Below are 27,451 nucleotides of genomic sequence, written 5' to 3'. Positions count from 1 at the left end.
ATGAACTTCAGAGACACAGACACTGCGCTGCGACTGGCATGTGAGCGTGGCAAAACAATTTGGCAGGGCTCCAAAGTGTCATACCCCGACTTTACAGTTATGCAAGAAGCCTGGAGGAAATATCTAGGAGTGAAGGCACCACTTAGGAACCTAGGGCTGAAATAAGGTATGCTATACCCGGCCAGACTGCGGGTGGAGAACAATGGTCGAGCACGGGTCTTCGAGAATTCCACAGAGGTGCAGGAGTTTTGTCGTACTGATATACACAACAACAAACAATCCTCTGAAAAGGACAGACTTTCCCCTCCACGCAGCGGATCAGACACGAGCATGGATTTGTTCTGTGGCTAGTGTCCCGGCTGACTGACTTGACTCGTTCTTTGTGGATATAGGCCGCACATTTGAGCGCTCATTGTTTATATTAAGAATTGGTTTATTGTGTATTGTATATTTCATATGTCAGTATGCCGATGGAGAGTTATCGCCCCCCTATTGGTGTTCACCTCGTAATAATTTTGGAGGTAACAGGATATACCCTAATTATTGGTTCTTCACCTTGTTAAGTTTATTCATGGTACAATGTGATGGTTGGTTAAAGTTGGTATTACCTTTCCGGTTGGGCGGGCAGTCTGGGTGGGGGTAGGTGGGAGGGGATTGTTTTTTGTTGCTTTGCACTGAGACCAAAGCAGATATGCACATGTATGCACCTTGCAGACACACACGTTTGCTGTTCATCAGATTCCATCCAAAACTTACATCATGGCACAGATAGGTCATAACTCGGACCCCTCTAGCGTCACATTTGCAATGTGGAATGTCCGGGGTTTGAATGACACCCGCAAAAGACGAGAAGTAATCCATTATTTACTCAGGCACTGGGTTGATGTGGCCTTTTTGCAGGAGACCCACCTTTCCCCTGGTGACCCGGCCCGCTTTGCCGCAAGCTGTGGACCACATAGGTATTTCGCAAATTACAGTAATTATGCCAGGGGCACGACCATTCTCATTCATAAACGCAACCCTTTTCATTTCCATTCTCTAGCATGTGATCCCGAGGGCAGATTTGTGATAGTGGTGGGTACACTAATGAGCCACAGGATGGCATTGATTTGTGTCTATGATCCCAATACAGACTCCCTAGATTTTTATTACTTGTTGCTCTGTAAACTGATGCAGCTCGGCCCTGTGCCTCTGTTGATAGGGGACGATTTCAACATCGCTCTTAACTTACCTATAGACAGCACTTCTAATGCACCAGACCCCAAGCCCTGAGCGCCCAAGGCCTTGAAATCTTTATGTGACCCAGGACATACTACATATACCCATTACACTAGTCCCCACAACACATGGACAAGGATTGACTACTGGCTCGCTACCCCTGAGATTTCCAACTGGCTTCATAGTTTTCAGACACTCCCCAGAACTTATTATGACCATTCCCCAGTTCTGCTATCCCTAAGGGTTCCCCACCCGGAGGGGTTCGAGAGACAGTGACGCTTCCCCAATCGCGCGTTAGAGGATGAGATTTTCAGGTAGGAAATATGGGAAGCAATAGAAGACTATTTTACCATAAACACAGGTTCAGTTGACTCCAAGTCAGGGCTATGGGGGGGTTTTAAGGCCTACATGCGAGGTGTGTGCATCTCCAAGAGCGCCGGAGTGCTGCGGGACCTTTGTGGATCCCTAGCCCGCCTGGAGAAGGAACTTGGGGCTCTAGACTCGAGACAGCTGCAGGCATTGAACCTGGACTGCAACTTTACTCTTGGAATATAGAGATACCGCCAAAAGGGAAATCCTCTTTATGGGGAAGTACCACAATGCCAAGGTCTATGAAGAAGGAGACCGCCCGGAACGGGTCTTAGCCCAAATGATTAGACCCCGTACGCGAAGGCATACATTACCAAGCTACAAACTGCATCTGGACAACAAACCACTGACCCACTAGAAATTCAGAAGGAATTACTTTCCTATTTTAAAACATTGTACACCTCCAGAATAGGGCAGGATCGTACAGATCAGGAAACTTACCTGTCAGAGATTGCATTGGTGTACTTTGAAAAGTTCATGCAAGACTTCCTAGCGGATTCCATGTCAGAGAACAGCATTGATGAGGCCATCTCTGCCCTTAACCCCTCCACTGCCCCTGGCCTTGACGGATTTATGGTTGAATTCTACAAGGCGTACAAGGATCTATTGATTCCCCGTTTATTGGAGGTCTATGCTGAAGCGATGGAGAGGCAGGTTTTACCACCCACTCTCCGTGAAGCTGTCATAATGCTACTTCCTAAACCCAGAAAAGATCCCCTACTGTGCGGCTCATATCGACCTTTGCCGCTTTTAAATCTCGACTACAAGATCTTGGCCAAGGCTCTCGCCTGCCGTCTCTCCTTATTAACGGAGTCTATAATATCACCTGCACAATCTGGCTTTGTGCCCCACCGCTTCACTGCCCTCAACTTACGTACATTATTTAATACCCTTCACAGAATAAACCCAGATACCTCGGCAGCGGCGATCCTTCTAGACACAGAGGCTTTTGATTCTTTAGAATGGCCCTTCTTTTTGTCCATAATGCAACGAATGGGGATGCCCAATGGGTTTATCGCGACTACAGCCCTGTTGTACAGTCAACCCACTGCTAGGCTCCGGCTAAACGGTACTGTGTCGTGCCTTTTTCCTTATCGCGTGGCAACCCCGCTCCCGCCTCCCAGCTGCTCCTCCCTCCCACAGTGAGTGTAAGCCCTACTCGTCCGGCAATAGCGCTGTGACCGTCCTGAGCTTCTCAGAAGCGGTCGCTCCCCTCGCTGCTCCCTGATCTTTAACCTGGTATCGTAGCGATCGGAATTCCATGCATTGCTCGCACTCCTAGAAGCTATTAGTCAGCGTAGCGCTTTTTTCCAGACTTGCTCGCACTGCAGAATTATAAGTCATTGTAGCGCTGTACTATCAGACCGTGCAATATTATTTACTGTGCCATTTTTATTTACTGTAGGTTTAGTATACAAGGGAACCCAAAATAATGGCCAAGGACCATGGGTTAAGCTACTTGTTTTTATATTACAAAGGTCCTAGGTTTTTTATGATATCTAGAGGATTGATTTTCACAGGCTAAAGATAAAGACTGTGTTTTTTTTCTACAGTGTCCAACCGGACCTAGAAGTATTTATTTTCAAAATAGTAAAGATAAACAGAATAAAGCGAAAACAATTCGCACATTGATAACTGGGCACAAGCCTGTACCAAGTCAAGGGGAGACAATACAAAAGAAAAGGACAAAGAATTCACAGGCAAACAGGGAGAACAGGGTGGCTTATAATACAATGCAAGAAGTTCTTGAATAAGCACAAACCCACAGTAACTGCCGAGAAAGTTAAAAATCATACAACGAGCAGTACTGCAAAACAGTCGACGAACGTTTCGATCCCTATCTCCAATAATATAGTGGGATCATCTTCAGGACTAAAATTGACTTTGCCTGATTTGTCGAGTGAGCCTGTAGGGTATAAACAGGAAGAGAAAGAAAAGAAAAATTTCTGTACCAAATCTTTACAGAGTGAGTGCTAAAAGGCTAAAGTGCTCGTCAACAACCGTTCTTGTCATGCAAAATGCAACGTGTGCACATGCAGTTGTGTGTTCCCAAAGGGCACGGATCTCAATGTGCTCGTGTTTGGGGTGCAAAAGACCGGGTCAAACAAGGCATACCGCGTTCATTTATGTGGCAGTGGTGCTTAGTGGCGGGGAATATAGTGTTTTGGTGAAGGGTTATCGTGGTGATTGGAGCCTGGGGTCATGGGAGTGAAATTGGGAGCCCGGTAAGAATTGGGTAATTACCACGAGCCGGGCTGGATGGGCCAGTCGTGGGTGAACACACTTCCAAGGCCAATCAGTTCCGCGGTATGCCTTGTTTGACAGAAATTTTTCTTTTCTTTCTCTTATCCCAGCTCTACAAGGCGTGTGCTGACATTATTCCAGTAAACGACGACAAGATACGGAGCGCCTGGCAGACAGATCTGGGCAACTCCATAAGAGACGAACAATGGGCGGCCTGTTGTGCAGTAACGAACAATGTCTCCACAAACTGATCCATTTCAAGTTCCTACGCAGAATGTACATCACCCCAACTAAAGCACACAGGATGGACCCCGCTAGATCACACTGTTGTCAGTGATGTAACTCCCCACACGCCGACTTTGCCCACCTCGCATGGACGTGCCCAGACATATATGCCTTCTGGACAGGCATACACAAGACACTAAGCAGTATGATTAAAAGGTCGATAATACCTCTACCAGAAATTGCCTAATTAGGTTATGTAACCCAATTTCCTCAGAAAATCCGTAGGTTTGTTGCTATCTGCTTATTGATGGCTAAAAGAGAAGTCGCTATACACTGGGAAAGCAGGCATTCACCTAAGATTAAGAGTTGGCTCCATAGCTTGGCATCATGCTCTATGAAGAGTGAACTATATGCCAATACTATCCCTCCCTCCTCGAGACCTAAAGATATCTGGGGTCCCTTCAGAACCTTCCTAGCCTCACAGCAGACAGATCCCTCCACACAACAAGAGCAAGGTATTGTCCCGACAGGAGTAGGGTAGACGGGCGTGGGAAACACACCCCTTCAGGAACCAATATGTTCTGCAGTCTCCCTGGTTCAGGGGTTCTTCTGCGGCAACATAAAGGGTTAATTGGGCTATCAATGATGTGCTGATAACCATGGAAAGTGGTGAGATGCTTGAGTCGGACCGAGCAAGAATTATTGTTTTGATGTATGTTCTATTTCACGACCTTATCTGTGCTTGTGAGGAAAACATGTCAGCTTAACTATGTACTCATGTATGTGTCAAAATGTGAATGATCTCAGTGCATTGCCTTTGTCTGTTAAGAAAACGCTAAATAAAGTTTAAAAATAAATAATGAGGCAGGCAATTTGCGACCCCATTAGAAATCGCTATAAGTGTCTGAGACTCTGTTGTAAATTGTATTTTGCAACTCGCAATTTGTGAATTGCAAAATGTAAGGGTCGTACATCTGGCCCTTTGCCACAAAATTCAACACACAATTAAACTTAACACAAAATACCATTACACATAATTCCACTCCATGACACACAATTCCATTCCACATAATTCCAGTACACTCAAAAAGCATAATTACTATCCACATAATTCCACTGCACACACACACACCCACTCCACACCATACAATTCTTCGCATCACAATTCCACAATTAACAATTCCAATCCAACCCACATAATTTCACTCCACTCCATAACACATGGGTAAACGATATTGTCATTTACAACGCCAATAGCTCTAAATCTCGCAAATGTGAGACCTATTGGCATTGCCAATGTTTGTCCATTACCGCCACGTCTGAGATCAGGGGGACCCTCCCACCTAAAGCTCTTGCTGTCAGCCACTAGAGCCCTGCTGAATGCGCCATTAAAAGTCAAATCACATGCTGCCATTGTCCAAACCCCCGTCCTGCCCTCAGCTCCAGTGAGGCGTGCGACTCTGAAGGGCATTTCCATTCCACGCGCAGTGATATGTTATCAGAACAAGTAAGAGGCTGGTTCACCCTCGACTTGGCAGCCAGCCCTGTCCTTTACACAGTCATCCATTCCCGGGTCACTGCCTGTTTCTGTCCTCATTCCGGGTTCATGCCAGGCCTCCATTGCACTGTCACTTTTAGTTGTCAGGAGAGTGGTATCAGTAGAACCGACCAGCATGGTGCCCATGACCGTCTGAGGCTCTGATACACTGTCACATGGCTGGCATATGAGGAGTGTCTCTCTAAACAATGTGGCAAGGCCTAGCATCTGATTAATGCACATACTCTGAAGCGCAGCCTTGAACCTGGTGAGTGCAGCTCTAGTACACTGTAGCACAGGCTGGCATCTGAATTAGTGCCGCTCCTCTGATGCAATGTTGCACCACTCTGCGTTAAATTAGTGCAGCGTCTCTGATACAATGTAGCATGACCTGGCTAGAGCACTGCCTGCCATCAGCTCACTGTAGCTCCTACTATACAGTTTAACATGGCCTAGCATCTGAGGAGCTCAGTGGACCTCCTCTGGTGCACATATAGCAGAGCCTTACATGTGACAAGTGCAGCTCCCGTGATAACCTATTCATGGCCTGGAATCTGAATGAGTGTGTCTCCCCTGATACCCTATTCATGGCCTGGAATCTGAAGGAGTGTGTCAGGATTCCCCGGCCGCTGGTAGATCACTGCCTGCAGTCCGAGTTCTGTATGGGCTTGAAAGAACTACAATCCCCATGATCCTTAGCGTGGCGCGCTGCAATGACGCTATGCGCCCGGAAGGGAATATCCTGGCATGTTCGGAAAGAAACGCTGCCGATTATTCCTCCTGGCGAGCAAGAGAGTTGCTTGTGTTTCCTGTTTTCCAGTCGGCGTTGGTCGCAGTGGGCTAGAGCCGCTCACATCTTTGGTTCCCTGGACCTGTGGATTTACTTGGAGGGGCTTAGGAAGCGCCCATATCATGAGTGGAGAGATCGTGTCATCATCACCGGTGTCTCCCCGGACTTGTGGATTATCTTGGAGGGGCTTAGGAAGCGCCCAGATCGAGTGTGGAGAACGTTGTTTCAGGTTTTCCTTTGATCTGGGGGGTGCTTGTATTACGTACATTCCCAGTAAAAAAACTGCTTATTCTCTCCTGCTATAAACTACCGATTAGGAGTGTGAACCTCCTATCCTGGCCGGACACCTAGTCTCTGGTGCCGCTTGTTGCTACTGGGAGTTCCATCTCTGTTTGTGCTTGCAGAGACGTATCTGCATAGACGCTGTGTTTTCTGCGTTTTTGTTTTGTGCTGGGCATCTTTTTGTTTCTTTTACTGGTTGATTACCAGGAACATACTGGGTGAACTCCATTCAGGTGATATATGAATAGTGTAGGGGTTTGACTCTAACGCTTCCTGCGCTTACCCTTGACTTGTGCTGTTCATATAATTACCTCGGAGGGGAATTCCTTTTCATACTCTGTATGGTAATTACTGGAAAGAGTAATAGGTACTTCCTGGGCTTTAAGGTCTTCTTCATGTCCTATTGGGTAGGTGTACCTGCATATCCTCTTTTCATTTGAATACTGTCACACGAAGAGGAAAAGACAGTGGCTAATTAATGTTTTCATTTGTTGTGTCTTTAAGTAGGAGAACCAGGGGATTTAGAAGAGGCCCTTTCTATTACCCTTTGCTTCAGTATACCTGTAGGATATTTCAGGTGAGGAAAAGCGTAGCTTATTGTGTCGATAAGTTTCCCGTTGAGGGTTACAATTCCATTCATTCCCTGCTTTATATATTTCAGGTTTCCAGTTCCGGTTGCCCAGCTGTTCCCCTCCGGACCTATTTTTTCCCCCGCTTGATCACCTTAATAGTCTGCGAACTTAATAGCCAGACTTAGGATGATCTAGAGGAGGGCCCCCTTTATAGCATCAATCCAATCCTGAGGAGCAACCACGAAAGCCCTGACAGAGTGTGACTCCCCTGGTACCCTATTCATGGTCTGGAATCTGAAGGAGTGTGACTCCCCTGGTACCCAATTCATGGCCTGGAATATGAAGGAGTGTGACTCCCCTGGTACCCTATTCATGGCCTGGAATCTGAAGGAGTGTCACTCCCCTGGTACCCTATTCATGGCCTGGAATCTGAAGGAGTGTCACTCCCCTGGTACCCTATTCATGGCCTGGAATCTGGAGGAGTGTGACTCCCCTGGTACCCTATTCATGGCCTGGAATCTGAAGGAGTGTCACTCCCTTGGTACCCTATTCATGGCCTGGAATCTGAAGGAGTGTGACTCCCCTGGTACCCTATTCATGGCCTGGAATCTGAAGGAGTGTGACTCCCCTGGTACCCTATTCATGGCCTGGAATCTGAAGGAGTGTGACTCCCCTGATACCCTATTCATGGCCTGGAATCTGTAGGAGTGAAGCTTCTCTGATGCACTGTAGCAAGGTGTAGAATCTGAAGGAGTGCAGCTCCTCTGATACACTGTAGTACATCTGGCATCCGATGAGTGCAGATTCTATGACTCACTCTAGCGCTCTCAACTGACGAGTGCAGCTTCTCTGATACACTCTAGCATGGCCTCTTAGCTGACGAGTGCAGATTCTATGATAGAAATGTACATGTTCTGACAAGTACAGTTCCTCTCGTGCATTTTGTCTCCCCATGGCATCCAAACAAGGCAAGTCCTTTAACAAGCTTTAGGTTAAGTGCAGTGAATCTCATCCATTGCAGCACACACTGGGACTTGCTAACTACATCCCCTCTGATGCAGTGTAGCACATCTGGACTTTGAATGATGGCAGCTTATCTGACAGTGCTTGACTAACAAAAAAATAAATACAGGATCCAATGTTTTCTTGCAGGCCACGTATAAAATATGGAGTTGTTGAATTCCAAGGCAGCCTAGTCTTGATTCCACCATTGGTCTATCTCTCCCACCACCCTACTCTTCCTTTTTTCTTTACCTCCCTCTTATCGGTTCTTTTTCATCCCTCATGTCTTCCTTTGTCAATGTTTCTCCATCTGTAACATGCTCCTCTTTTCCATCTTTTCTCCCTTGCTTTTGTTTCACTTCGGCTGCAGCATTTTGTGACCGTCTTACAGATCCTAATGTAATTCAATTGGACTGCTCACCCTTCCTATTGGTCTGCTCATCTTCAACATGGGTCTCTCCCAGTATGTACTCACCTGTGATGGGTCTGCCTGAGATAGATAAATGAATGAAAGCAGTTAGGATACTGCATCAGGGGCCTAAAACGTTATCTTGGTGCTGTTGGAGATGGGACATATTTGTGAGGATAGATGGTAAAAAGCTGAGCAGATCTATAGTGTTAGTATGAGATTCATGGGGGGAAGAGCCAGGTCTTCAAAGCCTTATAGAAGAGAAGATAATTTAAAAGGAAAGTTAAATGAACGGGGAGGAAAGTTTTTCATGCGCTTACTGTGACATAGGAAAGGTCTCTGCCTCCGGTTTTAACATGCAGAATCTGTGGAGTGATCAGCAGATGGGCTGCAGATGGTGACATAAGTCTGCAATGGATATGCCTTTTATGTCATGTTCACAAAAACATTGGGCCAGAGTTGAGGATGGCCTCGTGACATATACACTGACTCTTAGGATGATTCGACTGTTGATGGGAAGCCAGTGAGGGTTAGAACGGTGATGCCATGCTCCAGGTGACCTACACCTGGTGAACGAAATATTCAGAAAGGCCAAGGGAGATCGAATCACCATAGTGAAGACATCACAGTCTGTATGAGGGTCTTCTTAACGTCTCCTGAAAGAAAAGTACAAATTGTTTTAGGAGTTATGAGGTAGAGAATGTTGTGACCTGAGGCTCAAGCCTTCAAAGTGGTTCCTGCCAAAATTAATGACCAGGTTTCTTATTTAGTTGACAGGAACTGACGCTGTGCCCAGAGGGCTTAAGCCACTAATTAACTCACTAAAGGGAGGGGCCCCTCCCCCGTAGTATGGAATCTCTTTCTCCTCTGCAGTAAGCGTTAGGTGATTGCCTTCATCTAGTGGGTGACAGTGCCAAAATACTCCTAGAAGAGTTCCTGAGATGATGATGGGTGCTCATCATGACCACTCATCCAACTCCACAAGAAGTGATATCCTTACAATTCCCAGCGTCTAGCTGTAAACAAAGTAACATCACTTCCTACCTCCTTCCCCTTCAGTCAAATCCCCAGGATGTCCTACTTCCAGATCATCCCCAGCAAAGGACAGACACTAACAAGGCTTTTTATTGTTTGACCTGCTAAGGGCAGAGAGACACAGACTTCTCCTGTAGGAAGGATATTGGGCCAGAATCTCTGTTCCACTGCAAGCTACAATTTAAACATATTCATGTGCATCACCTACCTATCTGTACAGCCCAACTCAACAATCACTCCCAGACATAGACCACAAAACACGTACATGGCATCCTCACAATACATAGACCCAACATTATGCCTAGCACACTAACCTCCGAAGACCCACAAACAAGCTCCCTCTGATGCTCATCAATGTACACTCTGCAGTGCTTCATTCCCCAAACATAGCAGATTTCATCACCTATTGAAAACCTTTAGGCACTCTTCATCACAGGAACATGGCTCACCCACACAACCTTGCACAAATTAGCCATCTTTCTTGCCATAGGCTACATTATAAAGGAATCTGAAGGTGCTCGTAAGAAAGGAAAAGACCTTGCAGTTATCAATATGTTGTCCTGGTTCTGGATTGAATATTTACATAGACGTAACTCACGCTACGCGTCAGAATACTGTGAGAATAGCCGTTAGCGCAAAAGGTTCCTTGCGCTTTCCCCACGAAAATTGCAGCGTTCTTTGAAACCCTCAAAGAAGGGTCTAATACAGAGGTCTTCAATCTGTGGGGCGCGACCCCCAGGGGGGTCGTGGAGTCCTTGGAAGGGGGTCGCAGATTCTGCCAGAGCACGCAGTTCCTGGCGATGGGATGATCGAAGGCCTCACCGAGGTGTGAAAAACATCAAAGCCTCATTAACAAGTAAAAGGTCTTCTAAAGACCGGTCAAGTACTCGGGTGTGGCTGTGTGTGTGTGTCCCTGAAGCTGTTTCGAGCTGGGGGAGGAGGAGAGGGGGGGGGGTGGAGGGGGCTGGGGGAGCAGTCTGTAGTGTAGCCCTTTGAGGTCAATGCATATTGCGCGCCTGGAGCTGTGAGTCCCATGACACGTCCCCCGCCCCCAGCAGGGAGGCACAGAGATGCCCTCCCATGATCGGGAAAGAAGGAAGAAGGGCAGATAGATACTGACCCCCCCCCCCCCATGAGAGAGGCACAGAAAAGGTGGGTGGATGAATGATGGGTGGATGGATGGATGTAAAGATGAAGGATAGATGGATGTGTGAAAAGGTGGGTGGATGAATGATGAATAGATGGATGAAAGGGTGGATGGAAGGATGAAAGGATGGATGGATGGATTAAAGGGTGGATGGATGGATGAAAGGGTGGATGGATGGAAGGATGAAAGGGTGGAATGATGAAGGATGGATGGATGGAAGGGTGGATGGATATATGGATGGATAAAAGGTTGCATGGACGAATGATGGATGTGTGAAAAGGTGGGGGGATGATTGATGGGTGGATGGATGGATGCAAGGATGGACGGATAAAGGATGGATGGATGGAAGGATGAAAGGGTAGATGGATGTATGGATGGATAAAAGGTTGCATGGATGAATGATGCTTGGATTGATGTGTGAAAAGGTGGGGGGATGAATGATGGGTGGATGGATGGATGAAAGGGTGGATGGATGTATGGATGGATAAAAGGTTGCATGAATGAATGATGCATGGATGTGTGAAAAGGTGGGTGGATGAATGATGGGTGGATGGATGGAAGGGTGGATGGGTAAAGGATGGATGTATGGATGGAAGGATGAAGGGGTGGGTGGATGAAGGATGGATTTATGGAAGTAAGGATGAAAGGGTGGATGGGTGAAGGGTGGATGGGTGAAGGATAGATGGATGAAGGCTAGAAGTATGATGTAAGGATGAAAGGGTTGAAGGATGAAGGATGGATGGATGAAAGGGTGGATGGATGGAAGGATGAAAGGGTGGACGAATGAAGGATGGATGGATGTATGGATGTATGGATGGATAAAAGGTTTATTTATTTATTTATATTCTTGTATAGCGCAAGAATCGACCCCTTACGAGGTATCTCCGCGCTTTGCTCGCAGGATGGAATGGCTGTTGTTACCAGAAGTTGTGGTTGTCGACTGATGTTGGATTATTTATTCTTCCATGAATAAGACGGTTTTTAGTTTCTTCCTGAAGGAGGAATGGTTAGAGGTTTGTCTTAGGCCGATTGGAAGGTTGTTCCAGAGTTTAGGCCCTACCAGGGAAAAGGCTCTGCCACCTTGTCTGGTTTTTTTTAACCAGAGGAGTTTTGAGTAGCAATTGGTTGCTTGACCGTAAGGCTCTGTCAGGTTTATAGAGGGGTAGCTTTTGGGACAGATAGTTGGGGCCTTTCCCGAACAGGCATTTGTGAACAATGCAACAGATCTTGAACTTGGTGCGTTGTCGTATTGGCAACCAATGCAGTTCTCGCAGCAGGGGTTTAGAGGGGGTTCTGGGGGGGGCATTCAAGACCAGTCTTGCTGCTGTATTTTGGACTACCTGGAGGCGATTAATAGCGCTCTCGTTGGCTTGTATAAGGAGTCCATTGCAGTAGTCAATTTTACTTATCACCATAGTCTGCACTAGGGTCTTTCTATAGTTGTCTGAAAGGTAAGGGAAGACTCTTCTTAACAGACCAATTGTGTGAAAGCATGCCCCAGCGACTGCGTTCACATGCTCCTTCAAGGTGAGATTTTGATCCAGCTTCACCCCCAGATTTTTTACTGTTAGTTTTGGGGTGGGTACTGGTCCCAGGTCTAAGGGCCACCAGTCGGGGGACCATAGTATGGACGCTTTTCCAAAAAGCATTAGCTCCGTTTTTCCAACGTTGCATTGGAGGCGATTGGCAGCCATCCAGTTGGAGATGGCCCTCATGCCTTCCGCGAAGTTATCCCTAACATTGGAGTTGAGGGAATGGAAAGGGTATAGAAGTTGGGTGTCGTCAGCGTAGGACACCGGGGTGAATCCATATTTTCTCACAATCTCAGCAAGGGGGGCCACGTACACATTGAACAATGTGGGGCTTAGGCATGAGCCCTGTGGCACCCCCTTCGTGAGCATCCTGGAAGAGGAGCGGTATGGTCCCAGGCTGACGGATTGTGAGCGCCCGGACAGAAAACTCTCCAGCCAGGAGAGGGCTTGTCCTCCTATGCCCACTACCTGTAAACGGCTCATGAGGATCTTATGGGACACAGTATCAAATGCGGCCGACAGGTCTAACAGCACCAGAATCATTGAGCCTCCTCTATCCTGTGACATCTTGATGTTATCGGTCACGGAGAGGAGAGCTGATTCGGTGCTGTAGTTGGGCCTGAACCCAGATTGAGAGTGGTCCAGGCCCCCTGTCGCCTCTATGAACCTGGACAGATGGGTATTAACATGCTTCTCAGCCAGTTTACTCAGGAGCGGCAGCAGAGAGATGGGACGGAGGTTGGAGAGCTCTGTCCAAGGGGAGATGGCATTTTTCCGAATAGGATTCACCACTGCCTCTTTCCATTCCTGGGGGAGTTTACGTTCTGTGAAAGAAAGGTTCAAAAGTTTTTGGATAAAGGGGCAGAGATCAGTGCTAAGCATGTTCATCACTCTGGGGGGGAGGAGATCAAGGGGGGACCCTGTTTTTGTAGTATTCAATAGAGATTTTATATCATCCTTGGAAATTTCAGGGATGTCAGTGAAGGTTTCAGAATTGGTTTGTGAGCAGAGAACGTCAACCGTCTCTGTGTTGTTGGGGTGTTTGGCCAGTATTTTATTGTAGATGGTATCAATTTTATCCTCGAAGTATAATGAGATTTTGTTACACAAATCTTGAGAAAAAATATCAGGACTTTCGCAGGCTGTAGGATTTGTGAAACTTCTTAGAATCTTATATAATTCTCTGGTAGAATTGTCTGCCTCATCTATTTGGGATTGTAGGCTGGTTTTCCTTGCCTTTTTTATATTTTTGTAATAAGAGGAGGCAGCTTGTTGGTAGAGCTCTTTACTCTCACTGGAGTGGTTCTTCCTCCATCGTTTTTCTAACTTTCTGCACTTTTGTTTTTCAGTTTTTAGTGCTTCCGTGTACCAGATTTCTTTTTTGTTATTAGTCGTAGGTAATTTGACCAATTTTTGAGGAGCTAAGAGGTTTATTGTATCGAGGAGGGTGTTGTTTAGTTTGGCCAGGGCCGAATCAGGGTTATCAGAGTCGGAAAAGGTTGGTGTTTTCCATGTTTCAGCGAATGCTTCCGGGGAAATCTTGTGCCATGGTCTACGTTTAATGCTCCTGGTAGCAGAGGGTTCGGAAGGTTTAGTTAGTTGCATGAAGGAAAATTCCAGCATGCTGTGGTCGGACCAGTGTACTGATTTGGGGGGTTGACAGTAAATTGATGGGTCATTAGAAAAAATAAGGTCTAAGGTATGGCCTCCTCTGTGGGTGGGACCACTATTTCGTAGATGTAGGCCTAGTAGGGCAAGGTCCTCCAGTAGGAGCTTGGTATCAGGATCCTCTGGTGTATCTACATGGAAATTAAAGTCGCCAAGTAGAATGAAATGTTCTCTAGCTTTGATGTGAGGAGCAAGTATTTCAGTGAGAGCCAGGGTAAAACTAGTGTCAGCGCCAGGAGGTTGTATGGATGGATGAATGATACATGGGTGGATGTGTGAAAAGGTGGGGGGGATGAATGATGGGTGGATGGATGGATGAAAGGGTGGGTGGATGGATGTATGGATGAAAGGGTGGATGGATGAAGGATGGATGCATGGATGGGAGGATGAAAGGGTGGATGGATGGATGGATGGATAAAAGGTTGCATGGATGAATGATGGATAAAAGGTTGCATGGATGAATGATGGATGGATGGATGTGTGAAAAGGTGGGTGGATGAATGGTGGATGGATGGAAGGGTGGAGGGGTAAAGGATGGATTTATGGATGGAAAGATGAACATGTGGATGGATGGATGGATGGAAGGATGAAAGGATGGATGGATGTGTGAAAGTGTGGGTGGATGAATGATGGATGGATGTGATGAGGTCTAACAGGCGCATTTATGGTTGTCAAAAGATGATGATGAGGAGTACCAGTTTCTAGAAACTTTTGTCCGAAGGGGGTCCTTACCCTTAAAAAGGTTTTGCAAGGGGGTCTCGGCATCAAAAAGTTTGAAGACCTCTGGTCTAATACCACCCGAAATGCATTGGGTGTAAATGACACTGCAATAAAATGTTTTTGCATCTGAGAACATAAGATGCATGAAAAAGTTTTCTGGAAAGAAAGAAATTTATGAATAAAAAAATGATGAAAAATCAATAAAACGCATTGAAGATTGGTATTGAAGTCATTTGATTAGCAATAAGAGGAGAAACATTTTGTTTCAATTTGAATGTGTACACATCTAAGGGAAGGGAGCTCCTGACCCACACAGGTCCTGGTTCTGCCCCATAGGAAAGGACGCAACACTCATTTCCATGGAGTTCTGCCCATTCTACTTCCCACTTTCTGCAACACCTTATCTACAGACATCCTGGTTAGACAAGGACTTCATAAACAAAATATCAGATCTCATCACCATCTCATCAATTGAATACACCCACAACACCACCCATGGCGACTTGAGTCTCCCAGACAACTCAAGCATGAACAAAAACCCTCCCCTGCATTCTTATCAATCCAGCTTCTGATCACCGTGATACAGAGTCAGCTACCATAGAATTCATAGAAGACACCCTCCTGATCACAGATGAAGATGAACCCTGATATAATTGTACCATTCGGCTGCCTTTTACATCATTGATCATCGAACCCTCATCCACAAACTGAAGTCTTGAATGGCATTCATCAAAAGCATACTTCACTGGTTCTCTTCCTATCTATCCGACCAACACCAGTTCATTCATTTGGGCACCTCCAGATTCCAGAAGATCCTCATCACCTGAGGCACTCCCCAGGGTTCTATCTTGCTCAACATCGTCTTCAAAGTCTACTTGGAACCCCTTGAGGCTCTGTTCACAGATAACTCTAAGCAGAGGTCCCCAATCAGTAGCTTGTGAGTTTCTGTAGCTCTCCAGCTACCTCTAAGTAGCTCTCCTGTGTGCAGCCCAGCTTATTAAATTATAAAGCTTTTACTTGGTTGAATTAATGTACATATTAAAAAATGCAGGTTATACAACACTAATAATATTAGTAGCTCTCAATGCATTTCGTTGAACATAAGTAGCTCTCAGTACAGAAAAGGTTGCAGACCCTTGCCTTAAAGTATACAATAAAGTGATCAATGTAATGCTTGAATTAATATCAGCCACTGGTAATTACTTGGGGACGCATCACAATCCAGTGTTTTTTGCACACCATGTCACCTCAGTTTGAGCCAAATATATGCAAATCCGTCTTGACCCTGCCCCAATCGGTACAGCTCAAACTGCCAAGCCAGGGCCTCCCTGAACCTACACACAAGCAACCAATGACAGGTTTCCCCCTAGTTATTCTGGCCTCATCAGCCTGGTGCACCTTGGTTTCAGTGACAGAGTGTGCACAGGACCCACGTCAGAAATCCCCATCCCACTTAGGGCGATACACTAAAGTATACAAAAAAGTGATGGCTGGAATGCCTGAATTAATCTCAGCCACTGGTAATTACTACAGGTCCCATCCTAATCCATCATTATTTTCCACACCATGCCGTCTCAGTTTGGATCCAGCTATTTGCAAATCAGCCTTGACCTTGCTAAAATCAGAACAGTCCAGCCCAAACTGTCAAGCCCCAGATAAGTTCATCACCAATAAGCACACAAAACTCAACCATATGTGAAAGTCTTTTCTGCTCCAGATACCAATGCCTCAAACACGGCCTGCACCTGCTACCAACATGGATGCCATTGCCTACCTGATTCTTCATCACACTAACAAAACCAAGGTGACCTGTTTAACAAAGGGAAACCACTGCTCCCAGAACATGAATTCAGAATTACAATTCAAACTCTCATACTCTTGCATCTGGAAGGTGACAATGCCCTGCTCCACTTCTTCCTAGACTGCAAACTGGCCCCTCTTAAGGGCATCCTACATGCTACAGCATACATCACTAAGGGTCTGATAAAATATGACCACATTACCCCTAACCTGATTGAATTCTACCGGCTCCCCTTGGTGGGCTGCACCATCTTCAAAACTAGCTGCACCATCTACAAAGCTTTAAAGACAAGCACACTTGTCTACCTGCCTGAGAAGTTCACCATCTCAGGTGGCTCTCAGCACAACCACAGGTAGGCGACCATCAGACTTGAGACAGAGAAGTTGAAAAAAGAAAACAACAAAGCAAAAGACCTTCTCCGACTGTGCATCTAACATAAGAAACAATATCCCTGAATCTATCAGGACTGCACCAACCCTGCTCTAATCTATTAAATAGCTGAAGATTCACCTCTTTAAAGAACAATACATTAGAATGCAGTAACAGTCCACAAACTAGATACCCATCCTGTCACACTTGACTGAATCTTTGCCTTTGACCATGTACAGTGCTCTGCTGCCTTTTGGCCAGGTATGTGCTACCTAAATGCTACATATATACATACGTATGTACCTCTCGCCCTCTGTTAACGGGATATTTATTGTTGGTTTGGCATAGGCTAGAAAAGACGGACTGTCTGTCATAGGCTGCCAGAAGGATGTTCAGGAGTTTGATTGGTGTAGCTTCTGAGGGTGGGCTTAATATAATAGGAGACCTGGGTATTAATGGCTAGTTTCAAGTATGTTATTTGAGGGTGGATTGCTTGTCAAAGGATAGCAGGAGAATAATGGTTGGTATGGAGTAGGTTGAGGGTAGACTGCTTGTCCTAGGATAGCAGGATTTGGAGTAGGTTGTTTGAGGGAGGGTTGTCCTATTGGAGCAGCATATTAATGGTTGGTTTAAAGTAGATTATTTGAGGATGGATTACTTATCCACGAATTGTATGTCAGGGGATTATTGGTGGTTTGGAGTAGATTATTTGAGGGTTTACTGCTTACCTTAGGAGAGCTGGATAATATTGGTTGCTTTGGAAAAGGTTGAGGGTAGATTTCTTGTCCTATTGGAGCAGGATATTAATGGTTGGTTTGGAGTATGTTATTTTAGGGTGGGCTACTCGTCCCAGGACACCAGAATATGAGTTGTTGGTTTTGCTTAGGTAAGAGAGGGTAGGCTGCTTACTGTAGTCTGCAAAGAATGGCCCAGTGATTTGGTTGTCATAGACTAGTGAAGGTTGGCTATTTACCCGAGGCTTCCAGGTATGGCTTGTTATCTATACTAATCTATGCTAATATAATAAAGAGAGAGCCCAAACCTTTGAGGCGGGTAATCTCAGGAACCACAGCACCGATCACAACACCCAGTACAGCGTTGGAAAGGGCAGTTGCAGCAGAAGGACATAGGCTATGCAGACACCCACCATATACATTTAAAAGGTAAAAGAACCGTGCCAGCAAAGTAGTCCCTTGTGGGCGTGTCTGCGTTGTGCTGTGGGCGTGTGCTGGGGGCGTGACAAACGTTGGGGGCGTGTGGTACGTTCCACCCTTCATGTCATGTCTCATATTGTGTGCTAATCCCACCTTGCTCCCTTTAAATACCCCTGCACCCCATAATCATAACCCACCCTTACTCCTTAAAATACCCCAACACCCTTAAACACTAACCCATCCTAACCCTATAAATATACCCTGTACCCCAAAACCAAAACCTACCCCTGAACCCTAAAAATACCCCTGTACCCCAAAACCAAACCTAGCCCTGAACCCTAAAAATACCACTGTACCCCAAAATCACCCCTGAACCCTAAAATACCCCTGTACCCCAAAACCCAAACCTAGCCCTAAACCCTTAAAGTACCCCTGTACCCCAAAACCCAAACCTACCCCTGAACCCTAAAAACACCCCTGTACCCCACAACCTACCCCTGAACCCTAAAAATAACCCTGTACCCCAAAACCAAAACCTACCCCTGAACCCTAAAATACCCCTGTACCCCAAAACCCAAACCTAGCCCTGAACCCTAAAAATACCCCTGTACCCCAAAACCCAAACCTACCCCTGAACCCTAAAAACACCCCTGTACCCCACAACCTACCCCTGAACCCTAAAAATAACCCTGTACCCCAAAACCAAAACCTACCCCTGAACCCTAAAATACCCCTATACCCCAAAACCAAAACCTAGCCCTGAACCCTAAAAATACCCCTGTACCCCAAAACCCATACCTATCCCTAAACCCTAAAACTACCCCGGTACCCCATAACCCAAAACTATATCTGAACCCTTAAAATACCCAAACACCCCAAAACATATACCTCAGTACCCCAAAACATATACCCCTATACCCATACTTACCTTATCCAGACATTTAAAAAAAAACATGCTTTTACCATTCATGCATTTACAATGAATTTCGTTGTAAATGTATGCGTGGTAAAAGCATATCAATGTAATGCCATGCGTTATAATGGCATTGCGGAGTCATGGTACTTTTGTAATGAAAGTATGCGGAGTGATGGTATGCGGAAAGAAAGTTGCAGATTAATGGGTGTTTACCCTCCCCCGGTAAGTACATTAGTGGCACAGCGGCCCACATCTCCAGCAACATACTCATATTTTTGACCACCCATTTGAAAAATGCACAGGTCTCTCTCCTTGATGGCCATCACCGACATACACTTTTAGACACACCTCCCGCCACAAGTTCTAGAATTACGAACTTTAGAGCTGGGGAGCTACGTTGAAATCTCGGCATCAGCTCAACATACTGTGATTCCAGGCAAATCGCTTTGTCTCCCCGTGCCTACCACAAATGAATGTGTTCTTCTGTAATGTAAATTGTGCTCATGCCATGTTGTCGAGTTCGCGCTATATAATATTGCAAGGAAAAATAAAGTAGGGAAACTCGAGTTCACACACTACTGAACGCGCACTCTTAAGTGCATCAGCAGTGCACTGTGAATATGAGCGTTTCACAGGCCTGTCACAGATAAGAAATGCTATCAAAACGAAATCCTACAAAACAATATACTACTGGCCGGGACCAATTCAAACCCGGACAACGTCGGGACGGGCTGCTAGTGGAACTATACAGAGAGTCGACCTGCAGCAGGAAATCACTGCTGGTTCTACCTAGGCTAGGGAACCACATTTTTCCTTTGTGCAAAGTCAGGCAAAATGGGAAAGGCTTGCCGAACTTGTCCTGTCAAGAGCTTGAGACGAAGGGATGTGACATTACAGGAAATCAAGAAAGTGGAATTATATTATCACCGTAGGGGAGTCAACTTCTAAATTTCCAAGGTGGGGTGACCTATGATCCCAGTGATACCTCTAGAAGGGACATCTCCAGAAATAGTGTCACAGTCATATGGGATTCCGAAACCAGTTTAAATTTACATATTTAAAATGCAACATGTCTAATATGCATAGAATTATAAGAGGCAGAAAAACACCCCCGAACAACAAGCAAAAGCTAAAAGCCTATTTTCTTTAAAATGCATTAACAGATTGGTCAGAGGTTGCAAACTTGCTCACTTGTAACCCCTCTACACTGATATGAGCTTTAATGTTACTATTATAGTAATTGATTCAAAAATCCCAGCATGCAAAATGCTATTTGCCTAAATGGATTTGGCCAAATGTTTTCCACATAACATGTAGCGCCTTGGCAGCTAGTAACATTAATTGTACAAAAACACCATATAAAACATAATTGTGCAAACAACATTTCGAGGTGTTCCAGATTGGTTGTAAAATAGTAGAAGGATATACACATTTATGGCACAAATTGTAACAGCCACAGGCACCAGGCATCAGGCAATGGCAGAAACACATTTGTTGAGCGCCATTGCTTGAGCACCCCGTCCTTCTCACGTCCTCGGCCTCCAGCAAAGTGAATCATGCAAGGGAGATGCACAAACGATCAAAGATGAACACACCCTGCCTGCAACTAGCACGAATATTGGGGAGGAGCTACTGTATGAATTATGCAACCTGAAGTGTGGTGGGGCCCCTTCCAGTCGTTCTCTCTATCTCTTTCCCTCCCTCCCTCTATTACCCCCTAGAGTGAGAGTGTCTGCAGTGGAACCACTTCTCCTGCATCCTCACTCCCTTCAGATAGAACAGTGGTGGATTAGGGTCGGTAATCTTTACCACAACATTGATCTCTGATTTCACTCCATAACGCTTCCTGCCTTGGGTCAAGGGAAGCCTTTGCTCAGCTGCTCTAACTCTCCCAGGTATATCAAGTTCCTTTTTATGTCAAGCCTAGAGCAGCTCATGCGCTGCATGCTCGACTTTAGTAAGGGGGTTTTCAACGTGCTACCAAAGGCAGGCTTTTGCCAGCCTGAAACTTGCATTCATGAGAGCATTCACGTGCACAGCTCCCATCTGGGTTTCTGTAATGGCTCATTAAGCCTTACAGGGCGTGAATTCCCTCCCTTCTCCCACTCCCTCCTCGTCAGCTTTATTTTCCACAGGACAATGCAGAGCTTTTTACGGAGCTTTGTTCTGCGGTACGTTTGACCTTTGATTTCCGTTTTTTTTTTAGGTGCGAACACACGAGTGTATGTTTTTTTGTATTGTTTAGGTGCCACTGGACAGTGCAGAGCTTTTTGCGGTGCTGCAATAATATTTTACTGGACTCATGGAGCTTTGTTCACCAGCAGTTTTTTTTTAATGTGCATCCACAAGCGTATCTTTATTCAATTGTTTAAATGCAGCTGCTCACTTTGGCTCGCCACATATATGTAGCCCTAGCCATAACAGGTCACATACACTAGCTGGCTCGCTTGATGCAAGCTCTCTGCTTCATGTATAAAAAGCTGGGGCCCACAGAATAAGCAGCTACTTTTCCCTATTAAACCGCGTATTTCACTGCTGCACCGGCAGGCCCTGTCTCCAGGCACCTTAATTCCACATTAAAACACACTTACAAGCACAGGCTCTGCCCCCTCTCCCTTTTTCATCAACCAGGCACTTTTTGGGTGATTCAAACGTTCACAGCGCTTTGTTTTCTGGTATTTATAGACATCACTTGACCTCGAGGGCGCAAAGCTGCCCTCCTGGTTGTGTAAGTTGTGTTGACACCGAGAGACTATGGGCAGGGAAGACGTGCCAATCTTTCGCTGTTAATTTATCATCTGCATGTAAATTACCCTTAATTGGGCATCATAAACGTGACTGCAGCCGCGGGCAGGGCTCTTTCTTATCCCACGGGTCGGAGAGGTGCTTTGGTTAGAGCCAGACGTAATAAAGCAACGTGCATGCCTATTAAATACTGCATAATAATTCTTCTTTAATGAAAGCAAGCAAAAAAGAACAAGTCATTGACTTGTATTTATTTTTTTAAATGTAGAAATGAGCTATTTTTGTAGGAGCGCTGTATCGTTACCTGATGTGGGTAGTGTGTACCATGTGAACATGAAAGTAGTGGTAGTGATGTGTGTATGTATTTGGGGTAGTATAATATTTCTATACAGGGCCGTACCCTCCCCCTTTCACGTGCCATTTCAACTCCTGCCACCCCACAGCCCCCGCCCCTGCACAATAAACAGAGGGCAGGAGCATACCGGTCGAGATGCATACGGTGAGGAAAGGCTCAGAGTGTTCACTTACAAGGGGTATGGTGTTTGAAACTGAGGTAAGGAATGGTGCATGCATGGAAACCGACTCTGGGCATCATTTTTTTTTTGTTAAATATATTTTTATTGCAGGAATTAGTCAAAATTACATATTGGACCAGCATTATAGGCTCAATCAGGAAGAGTAAAACACATCCCATCTCCCTTTGACAAGCTATATGTGTACACAGCCATTCAGCCCACAACCCGAGGGTCGGGCGGCGAATACCAGTGGGGATCCGATAGGAGGTCGGAGCTGGTCCGGATGATCCATAAATCTTCATCTGCTTTTCTAAAACATCCTACAAAAAAAGGGCAAAAGAAACCCCCCCAACAACCCAGTGAATTAGGTAGAACCCCCCCCCAACCCTGCCATCAGTGTGTGGAAATGCGTGTAGGAAGACCCATGGGAGATTTCCCCGAGAATGTTATAGATGTTTAAAGTACAGTTGGCTATCGGGATTCGGGTTGTGCTGCATCATCACTTTCGGAATCGCTGGAAGCGCAATAATCCCTGAGGGCCTGCACTAACGTCTCCCATTCTAATGCCGCCTCCTGCGCTTTCTCGTTGTGCTGCCTCCTAGCTAATTGGTATCGCAACGTGCTCTCCCCCGCCGCCCATTTCAAAAGCTCGCCGTGCCACCGAACCTCTGTTGGACCAACCCTTGCCTTCCAATTCCTGGTCACCTCCCGTTTAGCAAGGAGAAGCCCCAGATCGATAAATTTACTAGAGATCTTATTTTTGGGGGTGTGCGGGAACCAGTGTAGGAGCCCTACCGCCGCGTCAACCGATAAGGACCTCCCCGTTACCCTATTCAGGGTGTCTCCCACTCCAAGCCAATAGGAGGACAACGCCGGGCAAGACCACAGCATGTGGAGGAGGTCCGCCCCAGGCGCCCGGCACCTGGGGCATTTCGCCGAATCCGTGGCAAAGTACTGTTGGATCTTCGCCGGGGTCAAATAGGCCCTGTGGAGTACGTAGAAGTGGACTAATTGGAAGCGGGCGTGGCGTGCGCCCTTCCAGGCCCGCCTCATGAGTTGTGACCAGGTCGTCTCCGGAATCTCCTTCCCTATGTCTGCCTCCCAGCGGGTTCTTAAGGTGGTGAGGGGGGTCAACCCCTCATTAATCAGTCTGCTATACAGGCATGTGACCGTCTTGACCGTTCCCGCGGACATCATAACATACTGGCACACCGGGGACATAGGCGGTTCCTCCAGGCCGTTTTTCCAGTGCACCTGAATCGCTCGGATCAGGGCCGTATGCAAGAGGAAGTCGCCACGAGGAATGTCAAAGCGGTCTATGAGCTCTTGAAAGGGCAATAGCGCCCCGTCCTCGTAAAGGTCTCCCACCAGCTGCAGTCCCGCGTCCTCCCAGTTCCAAAGGCGCGACCAATCACCTCCGTGAGGCAGGGCCGTCAGCATACCCAGTGGTATCTCAGGTGCATATGGCAACTGCAACGGTCCCCGGGCGTGGGCACGGTTCCAACATAAACGAATGGTCTTTTCCTCGAGCGTCAGGTCCTGCAAGGCCAGACGTTGTCGCAACGCAATGAAGGAGATAACATGCCTAGCCATCCCGGTGCCCCTCTCGGTCTCCGGGCCTCGGAACTCCCTGGCGACCTCCTGGGTGAAGGTCTGTAGCTGCGCTGCCAAGTAATACTTCTCGAAATCCGGCACCGCAAGACCACCCTCAGCTTTCGGCCTCATCAGGGTCTTGAGGGCCACTCTCCGGCGGCCCGAACCCCAGAGGAATCCCACCACCATAGAACGCAATAGACGGAAGGTGGCCGGCGGGATCCAAATCGGCAGCGCACGGAAGTAGTATAGCAGCCGGGGGAGTGCCACCATTTTCAGCAGGGCGATCCGCCCTGCTACCGAGAGCGGCAGGGTAGCCCAGAAGTCCATGCTGCCACGCAACGCGCGAGTGCAGCGAGCTATGTTCCCATCCAGGAGGTCAGTCGGGTCATGGTATATGTACACCCCCAGGTACTTAAAGCAGTCAGGTTCCCATCTAATCTCCCTACTGATGTCGGAGCTGGGCGTCCCCCTGCGAACCGGGAACAGGCAGGTCTTGGCCCAATTCACCCGAAGGCCTGAGACTTCCCCAAAAGCCGTGAGCGCCGACGCAGCCCCATTCAAGGCAGCCACCGGGTCCTCAAAGAAGAGCAACAGATCATCAGCGTATAGCGATATATAATGTGGGCCCGATGACGTCCGCAAACCGCTAAAGTGGACCCCCGACCGGAGCAATAGCGCCAGTGGTTCCACAGCTAGCGCGAAAAGCAGCGGGGATAATGAGCAACCTTGCCTCGTGCCTCTCTCCACCGGGTATTGCGAGGAGATCAGCGGGCCTGCCCTCACCCTGGCCGACGCCGAGGCATACAGTACCGTAGTCCACCTGACAAAGCCCTCTCCCAGACCGAACCGCAGTAGTACACTGCGCAGGTAGTCCCATTCCAGGCTATCAAAGGCCTTTTCCAAATCCACTGAGAGGACTACCGGACATGGGGCTTCCGTGTGCGGTTCCCCCAACAAACGAAACAGCCTGCGAATATTCATGGTTGTGTTTCGCTTGGGAATGAATCCAGCCTGGTCCTCATGTACCAGAGAGCGCATGTGCCCAAGCAGCCTCGATGCCAATATGCTGCTCAGTATCTTATAATCCCGACTCTGGGCATCATAGGATATGTAGTCCGTCCTCAGTATCTTCTTAAACCACGGGCAGTATGTTAAAATAAAAAAAATCTCCTTGCGCATTTAGTTATTGGTTACTCGATTCTTTTACATCAGTATTTTTCATGTAGCTTGCTTAGAGAGGCGTACAGCACGCATTAATCAGCCTCTTTTTTTAATAAAAACATTATTTGGCTATTTTGTATGTCATAGTGTGATGGTGAGAGTTTGATTCCGAGAATTCTGAGAATAGGCCATTGATTCATAAGTTCACTCATCCATCAATTCATTCATTAATGAACTGATGGATGAGTGAACTTATGAGTCAATGGGTGAATACTCGGATGGATGAAAGGTTAGTTGTTTTTTGAATGGGTGACCAATGTGGTGCATGGATAAATGCATGATTATTAATTAAAAGGTGTTCCTATTGCCTATCTACTTGCTGCTCTTTTTGCCAGCCTCCGATGGGTGAAAGGCTAAGATGGTCTTGCTGGGGTCACTGCTCAAAGTACTCATCACATGCAGACTATGCTCAAATTTCTGCATTTGCTGCTAGGCCCACTAAGCTCCCACACCTCTCGAAACAAGCATTGGCATAGCCAATAGGTCTCTTCCTTTAGCCTCTCAGCGGAGCAGGCGGACATTTTTGAGCCGCAATCATGGCTGCCCAAGACCTCTTGTCAAACCGAAGATTCTTAAGAAAAGGACCAAAAAGTTCATTCGTCACCAGTCTGATCGTTATGTCAAGATTAAGCGTAACTGGCGCAAACCACGAGGTATTGATAACAGAGTGCACAGGAGGTTTAAGGGCCAGATCCTGATGCCCAACATTGGTTAAGGTAGTGATAAAAGGACCAAGCACATGTTACCCTCAGGCTTCCGAAAGTTTCTGGTACACAACGTGAAGGAGCTGGCGGTGCTAATGATGAGTAACAAGTCTTTCTGTGCTGAGATCGCCCACAATGTTTCATCCAAAAACCGCAAGACCATTGTAGAGAGGGTCGCCCAGCTTGCCATCAAACTCACAAATCCAAACGCCAGACTGCGCAGCGAGGAGAACGAGTAGACTGCTCTTTCTTTGCGGCTGTTATTTGCAAATAAAAACTGTAAACTTCAATAGGTCTCGCCTTTGGGACCTTATAAGTATTTAGTGATCAGCACAATATTCTTGGTGCAACTGTTGCATGGCTAAACACTTATAAGGTCTAAAAAGCGAGACCTATTGGCTATGCCAATGCTTGTTGTAATCTTGTGAGAGGATAATTTTCAGTTTGTGTTTCAGTAAGAGTTTTGAGATAGGTAAAGAGTCACGTCTGTGGCTTACATGCTGTTGCCATCAGGTCATGTGGCAACCAAACCACAGATATTTGTTAAATGACAAGGGAAAGATAACTGCAAGTGTTATCAAATGTTATGGCAAGATGGGAGAATCCTATTATTGCATTTATTAAACAGCAGCAGTCAAGAAACAATGAACAACTACAGTTCCCATGAGGCTATGCAACAATAAGCTAATGGGAAGACAACAGAAGTATGGTATGATAAATCAGGGTCCAGTGTCCCCTATATCTTGACTGAGAAAAAGTCCTGTTTTCCTGCTGCTCGCAGTCAAGATAAGCATTCTCATATCATACGTGTCAGTGTTTTGTCATTATGTACTTTCTTAAACTATTACATAGTGCACATTGTGTCCTTACTGTTTATTGCCTAGCAATGAGCTAGTAGACCATTCGCTTTTCCTGGCTGCTACACATGCTCAGGTGTCTTTCCTGTCCTCCGTCGCGTTCGCCATTTCTGTGTGGCGCAGCACAGAGATCTCTGAATTCTCCACACTGGCCAGCGTTCCTTGCCTTCCGAGTCTTGCTTTTCTCCCCCAAGGGGTCCTTTTACTATCCTCATGCATGGCTAAGATCCGGGTGGGTCCTCCGACATCGAAGCTCTTAGAGACGCCTCAGGGGTGTAGCCTTGCTCCCTGACCCTATTTGCCTCAACTGCTTTCCTTGGTAGCCCATCTCCTACCCGTGGGTGGAGATTTTCTCCTTCCTCACAAGAAATATTATTTAACCCCTTATTTGCAGAAAAAATATTATTTAACTAAACAAAATTAGTCACAAGACATTCTACTTTAATTCTTGGCCTGATTTTCTCCAGTCATGGAGTTGGATAATTTTTCAGATTTTGATGATAATTATGATTATGGGGAGGATTTCAGAAATAACCTCAATAGGTTTATTCAGTTCTAAGTTGAACAAGCTGCGCTTCTTTTATGGACAAAGTAACAAAAAATATTGAGAACTCCATCATCAATTTAGTGTCAAAAACTCTATTGGCCCAATCTGCCGGAGAAAGCGCAAAGCCATGGCGAACCCTCTATCGACTAAATCTGTCCAAACATCAACTCTTAAAACAAATGTTGTGCTAACAACTAGTGAGGTTTCCTCACGACACCGAGGAGTTCGTTCCTCCAAGGCTTCCTTCTAAGGAGGGTAATTATACTTCCTTCTCTA

At 46.4% G+C, this 27,451-nt stretch overlaps 1 pseudogene; it reads left to right on the top strand.

Annotated features, from left to right (window-relative positions):
* LOC147689947 (large ribosomal subunit protein eL32 pseudogene) lies at positions 1-26,061 on the top strand (annotated as a pseudogene).
* The last annotated feature ends 1,390 nt before the right edge of the window (positions 26,062-27,451 follow it).

Source organism: Lissotriton vulgaris, chromosome 9 (assembly GCF_964263255.1).
Source record: "Lissotriton vulgaris chromosome 9, aLisVul1.2, whole genome shotgun sequence".
NCBI lineage: Eukaryota > Metazoa > Chordata > Amphibia > Caudata > Salamandridae > Lissotriton > Lissotriton vulgaris.
The sequence above is the reverse complement of the archived record's forward strand: the minus strand, read 5'-3'. Positions and strand labels throughout refer to the sequence as shown.